Raw genomic sequence first — 10,804 nt, forward strand, 5'->3', positions numbered from 1 at the left:
GGGATCGGGGCGGTATCGCCGGGGGCGCGCACGGGCGCGCGCGCGTGCACGGGGGGTGGTGGGCGGGCGCGTGCACGGGGAGGGAGCGGGTGGGAACCACTTACACTACAGAAAGGTTTTTTTTATTATGGGGAGAAAGGAGGGATAAAATCCCTGATTAAAGTAATCTAAGGGATCTGGGAGGGGGTGGGGGATTAGTCTTGGGGGGGGGGAAGCTACACTGCAGAAAAAACAAAAATAAAAAAAAATAGACATTTTTACATGCAAACTGGGTACTGGCAGACAGCTGCCAGTACCCAAGATGGCCCCCAATAAGGCAGAGGGGGAGGGTTAGAGAGCTGTATTGGGGGGGATCAGGGAGGTTGGGGGCTAAGGGGGGAATCTTACACAGCAGCATATGTAAATATGCTATATATAAAAAAAGGATACCTTTTATTTTAGTACTGGCAGACTTTCTGCCAGTACTTAAGATGGCGGGGACAATTTTTGGGGTGGGGGAGGAAAGAGAGCTCTTTGGGAGGGATCAGGGGGTCTGATGTGTCAGGTGGGAAGCTGATCTCTACACTAAAGCTAAAATTAACCCTGCAAACTCCATACAAGCTACCTAATTAACCCCTTCATTGCTGGGCATAATTCACGTGTTGTGCGCAGTGGCATTTAGCGGCCTTCTAATTACCAAAAAGCAACACCAAATCCATATATGTCTGCTATTTTTGAACAAAGGAGACCCCAGAGAAGCATTTACAACCATTTGTGCCATAATTGCACAAAATGTTTGTAAATGATTTCAGTGAGAAATCTAAAATTTTGAAAAATTTAACGTTTTTCTTTATTTGATCGCATTTGGCGGTGAAATGGTGGCATGAAATATACCAAAATGGGCGTAGATCAATACTTTGGGTTGTCTACTACACTACACTAAAGCTAAAATTACCCCAAAAAGCTCCCTACATGCTCCCTTATTAACCCCTTCCCTGCTGTGCATAATACACGCATGGTGCGCAGTGGCATTTAGCGGCCTTCTAATTACCAAAAAGCAAAGTCAAAGCCATATATGTCTGCTATTTCTGAACAAAGGGGATTCCAGAGAAAAATTTACAACCATTTATGCCATAATTGCACAAGCTGTTTGTAAATAATTTCAGTGAGAATCCTAAAGTTTGTGAAAAAATTTGTGAAAAAGTGAACAATTTTTTTTAATTGATCGCATTTGGTGGTGAAATGGTGGCATGAAATATACCAAAATGGGCCTAGATCAATACTTTGGGATGTCTTCTAAAAAAAAATATATACATGTCAAGGGATATTCAGGTATTCCTGACAGATATCAGGGTTCCAATGTAACTAGCGCTCATTTTGAAAAAAAGTGGTTTGGAAATAGCAAAGTGCTACTTATATTTATTGCCCTATAACTTGCAAAAAAAAGCAAAGAACGTGTAAACATTGGGTATTTCTAAACTCTGGACAAAATTTAGAAATTATTTAGCATGGGTGTTTTTTGGTGGTTGCAGATGTGTAACAGATTTTGGGGGACAAAGTTAGAAAAAGTGTGTTTTTTTCCATTTTTTCCTCATATTTTATATTTTCTTTTATAGTAAATGATAAGATATGATGAAAATAATGGTATCTTTAGAAAGTCCATTTAATGGCGAGAAAAACGGTATATAATATGTGTGGGTACAGTAAAAGAGTAAGAGGAAAATTACAGCTAAACACAAACACTGCAAAAATGTAAAAATAGCCTTGGTCCCAAATGGACAGAAAATGGAAAAGTGCTGTGGTCATTAAGGGGTTAAACATGTTTCTCCCTGTACTCTGTGCTCTATAGAGTCTTTATTTCCTTTATTGTTGCCTGATTCCAACTCAATTACAATCTGCCTACTTGTTCCTGTTTTCTTGTGTTTTATGGATTCCTGCTCAGCTGAATTGTGCCTCTGTTGGTCCGTGTGTGCAGGGCCGCCATCAGGGGGTGACAGGGGTGACAGCATTCAGGGGCCCGGCCAGGATCAGGGGCCCGGGACCCTGCTGACATAGAAAAAAAAAAAATTTTATTTTTTATTTTTTATTATTTCCCTGGCATGAAGTGCCGATGATGACGTCACCGCCCGCTCTCCCTCCCTCCCTCCCTCGACTGCTGAGCGCGTCTGCTGGTCACGTGACACACCACCCACAGTCTGACCAATGAAACATTGACTCTTAAGTTTGATTTTTATGTTGAGCTGGTTTACCGCCATTTCTGATGTGTGGCGGGAAATCAGCTTAACATAGAAATCAAACTCTGCCCCCAGGAGTCCCAGGACCATGACAGGAGTAGGAGGGCTCTGAGTTTTGATTGGTTTGGTGGGCGGGAGAAGGGGGCGGGACAATAGCGTGCGCCGCTGCGCGGGAAGTTACTGGCCAGGCAGGCAGAGGCACAAGACCAGCACGCAGACCAGACGGACCGGTCGGCCTCGGGACGGGCAGCAGGGCTTCAGGGCAGTCGCACTCGCAGACAGTAGTCGGTAAGGGCTCAGAGTCAGGGGCAGCAGGGCTGGGCTGGGCGGCTTGCCTGTGGGCCATACTGTCAGACTGTGTGACTGATACCGACCGGGCGGGGTGACACTCTGACTCTGTGTCAGTGTCTGAATCTACTTTGTGAATGCATTATAAAATATGGCATTGCAGAAGGGTAATAGTGGAAGGTAGAGATAGAATTTTGCTGCAATTCATTTTATATTAACCTTTTGGTTGCCATTGAGGCCTGTAGGGCATTGCTAAGTAATGTATTACAGTCGAATTCACAAGATAATGGGGTTAAATAAAGTCACTTATCGCAAGAAAAGATGGCCTGACGTTAAAAGAAAAATATTTTAAATCTTGAATTATATTATCCCTTTGATGTAATATGTACATACACATTTTTCTGATAATGTTGAACACATGCAAAATTAAACTGCTGTCAAAATCGTTGAAAGGGTTAAAAGGTTATACCTAATCCACAAGGCACTTGAAGTTATTATTTTTTTTTTTTGTCTTTTTTTTATCTTTCTTTTTTGTTCCCCAAAAACAAACATTTTACTAATAAGCAAATTTCCTTAAGTGATTTGCCTTACGAAGAACTTCAAGTGGATTTTGCTGGAATCTTGCAGTATTTGTTCCTATTAAGAAGGAACTATTCTATTCTGTTTGGCAAGATAACTATATAGATAATTATACTTAAAGGGCCTATAAAAACACGTTACATGTTTATAATATCATTTTTTTTAAAGTGTAACACATTTTGAGTACTCTTTAGTTCAGTAGTATTTAATAAGGATGCCTGAATGGTGTGTGCAAATTCCATACATAGGTTTGCAAACAGTTTTAGAAATACAGTACTGTACTTGCATTTCCTTGTCATGGCAAAGCCAATGAAGTATACTGTATTCCATTTATTATACTGTATATCAGTCACTACACATGGCTGGGGTAATAGGTGGGACTCAGAATATATACAGTATATATATATATAATATATATATATATATATATATATATATATACCTTGACGTGGTGGCAGGCTTAATATTTTTTGGCCAAAATATAAGCATGGGGGTGGTTGCTGGGGGGGGGGCACTGGAGAGTAGACACTGGGGGGGGGGGGGGGCGAAAACTGGCTGAGTCAGGGGCCCCATGATTTCTAGTGGCAGCCCTGCGTGTGTGACAAAATTTGAATTACTGTTCAGCTACAGTTTGCCATCTTGGCTCCAATTTATCTTCATAAATTCCTTCATGTGTTATTCCTGCATATGGTGGGATGTTTCTAGATGGAATATAACAAATTTAAAGACAGAAATCCTCTTCCACAGGATATATAAAAAAAAGTATGTACAAAAATAAGATCATATAAATCTTAGATAAACATGAACATTTTAAATTTAAAATATAGCTTTAGTTTTTTTCAATTAATAGATATCCGTTGTGAGTGGAGTTAGTACACACATTTTTATTCATAGATACTTCACTAAATAAATATAATGAGAAGTAAAAATTGTATTATAATAACTTTTTATAAAAATGAACAGCAACACTTGTTACTAATAGCTTATTATCAAGCCAGTTTAAAATGTTACAAATTATTTATTGTCCTTATTATAGATAAATAATTAGTTAGTCTACAATGGTACAAACATGTGCAGTTAAAAACACAATGCTGCATATAAAAAAATTAAACTGTGTGTGCAGGGTCGGCTCCAAGGGGGGGCAATGCGCATCTAAAAGGAATGCTGTGCCCCCTCAAAAAATATTGATAGGATCATAGGCTTTAAAAATAATAAATAAAATAATGAATTGTTATGTAATGCTGCATGCTGGGGGCGGAGTGATCTGCCAAACTGTGAGGTCGCATCACACATCTGCAAGGAACTCTGTGGGGGGTAGTTATCAAGCCGTCTACTTTTCTGGCTTCGCCGGCCCAATACGCCCGCCTAAGCTCGCCTACCTTCGCCGCCGCGGACCTGAAAAAATACGCCTAAGTTATCAAATAAAGCTGTCAAAAAGCCACGGGGCGATGAGCAGCGGACTGTGACAGTTATCACTCATCCGATCTCGCTGCCCTTCGGCTTTTTCCCAGCTTTATTGCTAGCCTGTCACTAAGCACTCACACTAAACTACACTGTTCTACCCCCTATACCGGCGCCCCCGGAGCCTCCCGCAACTAAATAAAGTTACTAACCCCTAAACCGCCACTCCTAGACCCCGCCGCAACTCTTATAAATGTATTAACCCCTAAACCGCCGCTCCTAGACCCTGCCGCAACTCTTATAAATGTATTAACCCCTAAACCGCCGCTCCAGGACACCGCTGCCACCTACAGTATACCTAGTAACCCCTATCCTGCCCCCCCTACACCGTCGCCCTCTATTATAAAATTATTAACCCCTATCCTGCTGATCTCGCACCTCTCCGCAACTAAATAAATAGTTTAACCCCTAAACCGCCGCTCCATGAACCCGCCGCAACCTATATTAAACCTATTAACCCCTATCCTGCCCCCCTACACCGTCGCCACCTATAATAAATTTATTAACCCCTATCCTGCCCCCCACTACGCCGCCGCCGCCACTGTAATAAAATTATTAACCCTTAAACCTAAGTCTAACCCTAACCCTAACGCCCCCCTAACTTAAATATTAATTAAATAAATCTAAATAAATTAACTCTTATTAACTAAATGAATCCTATTTAAAACTAAATACTTACCTTTAAAATAAACCCTAATATAGCTACAATATAAATAATAATTATATTCTAGCTATCTTAGGATTTATTTTTATTTTACAGGTACCTTTCAATTTATTTTAACTAGGTACAATAGCTATTAAATAGTTATTAACTATTTAATAGCTTACCTAGCTAAAATAAAGAGAAATTTACCTGTGAAATAAATCCTAACCTAAGTTACAATTACACCTAACACTACACTATACTTTAATAAATTATTCCTATTTAAAAATAAATACTTACCTGTAAAATAAACCCTAAGATAGCTACAATATAATTAATAATTATATTCTAGCTATCTTAGGATTTATATTTATTTTACAGGTAACTTTGTATTTATTTTAGCTAGTTAGAATAGTTATTAAATAGTTATTAACTATTTAATAACTACCTAGCTAAAAGAAATACAAAATTACCTGTAAAATAAATCCTAACTTAAGTTACAATTAAACCTAATACTACACTATCATTAAATTAATTAAATAAACTACCTACAAATAACTACAATTAAATACAATTACATAAACTAACTAAAGTACAAAAAATAAAAAAGCTAAGTTACAAAAAATAAAAAAATAAGTTACAAACATGTTAAAAATATTACAACAATTTTAAGCTACTTACACCTAATCTAAGCCCCCTAATAAAATAACAAACCCCCCCAAAATAAAAAAATGCCCTACCCTATTCTAAATTAAATAAATTTCAAAGCTCTTTTACCTTACCAGCCCTTAAAAGGGCCATTTGTGGGGGCAAGCCCCAAAGAAAACAGCTCTTTTGCCTGTAAAAGAAAAATACAACCCCCCCCCCAACATTAAAACCCACCACCCACATACCCCTAATCTAACCCAAACCCCCCTTACAAAAACCTAACACTAATCCCCTGAAGACCATCCTACCTTGAGTCGTCTTCACTCAGCCGAGCCACCGATGGAACTGAAGAGGACATCCGGAGCGGAAGAAGTTAATCCTCCAAGCGGCGCTGAAGAAATCTTCGATCCGATGAAGTCATCATCCAGGCGGCGCTGAAGAAAAGTCTTCGATCCGGCCGATGTCATCTTCAAAGAGGCGCTGAAGAGGTCTTCTATCCGGGCGAAGTCATCTTCCAAGCCGGGTCTTGAATCTTCCTTCCACCGACGCGGAACCACCTTCTTCACCGACGGACTACGACGAATGACGGCTCCTTTAAGGGACGTCATCCAAGATGGCGTCCCCTCAATTCCGATTGGCTGATAGGATTCTATCAGCCAATCGGAATTAAGGTAGGAAAAATCTGATTGGCTGATGGAATCAGCCAATCAGATTGAGCTCGCATTCTATTGGCTGTTCCGATCAGCCAATAGAATGCGAGCTCAATCTGATTGGCTGATTGGATCAGCCAATCGGATTGAACTTGAATCTGATTGGCTGATTCCATCAGCCAATCAGATTTTCCTACCTTAATTCCGATTGGCTGATAGAATCCTATCAGCCAATCGGAATTGAGGGGACGCCATCTTGGATGACGTCCCTTAAAGGAGCCGTCATTCGTCGTAGTCCGTCGGTGAAGAAGGTGGTTCCGCGTCGGCGGAAGGAAGATTCAAGACCCGGCTTGGAAGATGACTTCGCCCGGATAGAAGACCTCTTCAGCGCCTCTTTGAAGATGACATCGGCCGGATCGAAGACTTTTCTTCAGCGCCGCCTGGATGATGACTTCATCGGATGGAAGATTTCTTCAGCGCCGCTTGGAGGATTAACTTCTTCCGCTCTGGATGTCCTCTTCAGTTCCATCGGTGGCTCGGCTGAGTGAAGACGACTCAAGGTAGGATGATCTTCAGGGGATTAGTGTTAGGTTTTTGTAAGGGGGGTTTGGGTTAGATTAGGGGTATGTGGGTGGTGGGTTTTAATGTTGGGGGGGGGGTTGTATTTTTCTTTTACAGGCAAAAGAGCTGTTTTCTTTGGGGCATGCCCCCACAAATGGCCCTTTTAAGGGCTGGTAAGGTAAAAGAGCTTTGAAATTTATTTAATTTAGAATAGGGTAGGGCATTTTTTTTATTTTGGGGGGGTTTGTTATTTTATTAGGGGGCTTAGATTAGGTGTAAGTAGCTTAAAATTGTTGTAATATTTTTAACATGTTTGTAACTTATTTTTTTATTTTTTGTAACTTAGCTTTTTTATTTTTTGTACTTTAGTTAGTTTATGTAATTGTATTTAATTGTAGTTATTTGTAGGTAGTTTATTTAATTAATTTAATGATAGTGTAGTATTAGGTTTAATTGTAACTTAAGTTAGGATTTATTTTACAGGTAATTTTGTATTTCTTTTAGCTAGGTAGTTATTAAATAGTTAATAACTATTTAATAACTATTCTAACTAGCTAAAATAAATACAAAGTTACCTGTAAAATAAATATAAATCCTAAGATAGCTATAATATAATTATTAATTATATTGTAGCTATCTTAGGGTTTATTTTACAGGTAAGTATTTATTTTTAAATAGGAATAATTTATTAAAGTATAGTGTAGTGTTAGGTGTAATTGTAACTTAGGTTAGGATTTATTTCACAGGTAAATTTCTCTTTATTTTAGCTAGGTAAGCTATTAAATAGTTAATAACTATTTAATAGCTATTGTACCTAGTTAAAATAAATTGAAAGGTACCTGTAAAATAAAAATAAATCCTAAGATAGCTAGAATATAATTATTATTTATATTGTAGCTATATTAGGGTTTATTTTAAAGGTAAGTATTTAGTTTTAAATAGGATTCATTTAGTTAATAAGAGTTAATTTATTTAGATTTATTTAATTAATATTTAAGTTAGGGGGGCGTTAGGGTTAGGGTTAGACTTAGGTTTAGGGGTTAATAATTTTATTACAGTGGCGGCGGCGGCGTAGTGGGGGGCAGGATAGGGGTTAATAAATTTATTATAGGTGGCGACGGTGTAGGGGGGGCAGATTAGGGGTTAATAAATTTATTATAGGTGGCGACGGTGTAGGGGGGGCAGGATAGGGGTTAATACATTTAATATAGGTTGCGGCGGGTTCAGGGAGCGGCGGTTTAGGGGTTAATACATTTATTATAGTTGCGGTGGGCTCCGGGAGCGGCGGTTTAGGGGTTAATATGTATAGAGTAGCTTGCGGTGGGCTCCGGGAGCGGCGGTTTAGGGGGTAATAACTTTATTTAGTTGCGGCGGTGTAGGGGGGACAGATTAGGGGTGTTTAGACTCGGGGTACATGTTAGGGTGTTAGGTGTAGACAGCTCCCATAGAAATCAATGGGATGTCTGTCAGCAGCGAACTTGTACTTTCGCTATGGTCAGACTCCCATTGATTCCTATGGGATCCGCCGCCTCCAGGGGTGGCGGATTGAAAACCAGGTACGCTGGGCCGTAAAAGTGCCGAGCGTACCTGCTAGTTTTTTGATAACTAGCAAAAGTAGTGAGAATGTGCCGCACTTGTGTGCGGAACATCTGGAGTGACGTAAGAATCGATCTGTGTCGGACTGAGTCCGGCGGATCGATGCTTACGTCACAAAATTCTACTTTTGCCGGTCTCGAGCCTTTGATAACTAAGGCGAATCAGCCTCGCCACAAATACGCTGCGGAATTCCAGCGTATTTGAGGTTGACGGCTTGATAACTAGGCCCCTGTGTCTTAAACTCTTATTTGGAATTGGAAGTTAATTAGAGACTTATTGGACTTGTTTTTAACCCTATTAATTTTACCTAACTATCGTGAGTTACTCATTTTCTTAAACAATAGACCATGAAAAGAATATGATTGTATCATATAAATATGTCTATAAATGGTTACCGACTTCTATCGACACCTCAAAAGTGCACTGTGATCTTAGGCCGTCCCTAACAAAGGGCTTAATTGCATTGGGGGGTTTGGGGTGCAAGGCTGTTTAGGGGACATGATTGAGATTTGAAAATGAGTTTAAGGGTTTTGGATCATGGTGATTAAGGGGTGAATTGTTTTTAAGGAGCTATTGCACTGGGGGTCTCAAGTTTAATGGCTCAGTTTTAGTGCACTGCATAGGATTTAGACTTCATTCGTTTACCTAGTAATTTAGCACATATTCTCCAAATGTTAATAGTGGGGTATAAGCCAGTCAGAAGCTACACTTTCCTGCAGAATATGTAGGTCTGCTCTTATTTTGATTCTCATACATGCTTTGTAAATGCGTGCCCCCTCGTGAAAAAAAATGCCCCCCCATTTCATTCGTTCTGGACCCGACCCTGTGTGTGTGTAGCACGTGCTTTACTGATTATATTCAGTGTATATTAAAAATAAAAAATTATCAGACGCGGAAAAGGCCTTCGACAGGGTTCGATGGTCTTTTCGGCAGAGAACCATGTCTGAGATGGGCATCCCGAAACCCTTTTTAAATATGGCCATGGCATTATACTCTTTCCTGAACGCCAGAATTAGAGTTAAGGGCACTCTGTCAGATTCGTTTAACATAACAAACGGTACCAGGCAGGGATGCCCTTTATCTCCCTTGCTCTTAGCCATGGCTATGGAGGTACTAGCTCAAAAGGTTAGGAAAAACACAGAGATTAGGGGCATGACAATAGGGGAATTAGAACACAAACAAGCCCTGTATGCTGATGATGCCCTATTCTCCCTGACTGAGGCCGAAACATCTGTCCCTGCCCTAATCAATGAGATGAGTAGCTATAGCAAGATCTCAAACTTCCAATTAAATTTCTCTAAATCGGAATTCCTCAATATAAACACTAACCCGAACCATATAAAACAATTAAGCAACACATATAGCATCCCCATAGCCAAGAATAAGCTGAAATATTTGGGAATATATTTAACCGCCTCCACTACAGACCTGTTTAAACTCAACTATAGCACCCTAAAAAATGAAATAATCCGGGATTTGTCTTCCGGGAAAAGCAAAAAAACTCTCTTGGCTAGGAAGGATTGGGGTGCTCAAAATGAATATCCTACCACGCATATTATATCTGTTCCAAACCCTTCCCATCTCGCTCCCCGAGGGATATCTCCCTCAACTACAAAAAGCCTTTGAACAGTACATATGGGTCGGAGCTAGACCCAGGATTCCTAGGAAAACCATGTACCTTCCCAGAGATGAGGGTGGTTTGGGGGTACCCTGCCTAGAAAGATACAAGCAAGCAATATCTTTACAACACGTTGTAGAATGGGCACACAACTCCAATGATAAAGCATGGATTCACATAGACAGGCATATCTTTAAGCTTAACAATGTCGCATCGCTGGGTTGGACAGTTCACCAAAAAAGGCCCAAGTTAATTGATAACTACCATGTTACAGCAGGCATCTTATTAGAATGGGACAAAATCATTGTAACCAGCACACACATCTCCTCGAAATACGCCCCGCTTACTCCAATCATCGAACAGGTAGATCTTCCATATTATCGCTAAGGATTTTCCAGGCTACAACCCTATAGTCTAAACTCAGGGACGGTGTTCTCCGCCACGAAAGAAGGGGGTATTAAAAACACAATCTGAAATGGAAGAGGCCCATGGGGGGATTTTCTCCTCGTGGCTCCACTACCACCAATTGATCCACTTCATATCACAC

The sequence above is a fragment of the Bombina bombina genome, unplaced genomic scaffold (assembly GCF_027579735.1).
Source record: "Bombina bombina isolate aBomBom1 unplaced genomic scaffold, aBomBom1.pri scaffold_501, whole genome shotgun sequence".
Classification (NCBI taxonomy): domain Eukaryota; kingdom Metazoa; phylum Chordata; class Amphibia; order Anura; family Bombinatoridae; genus Bombina; species Bombina bombina.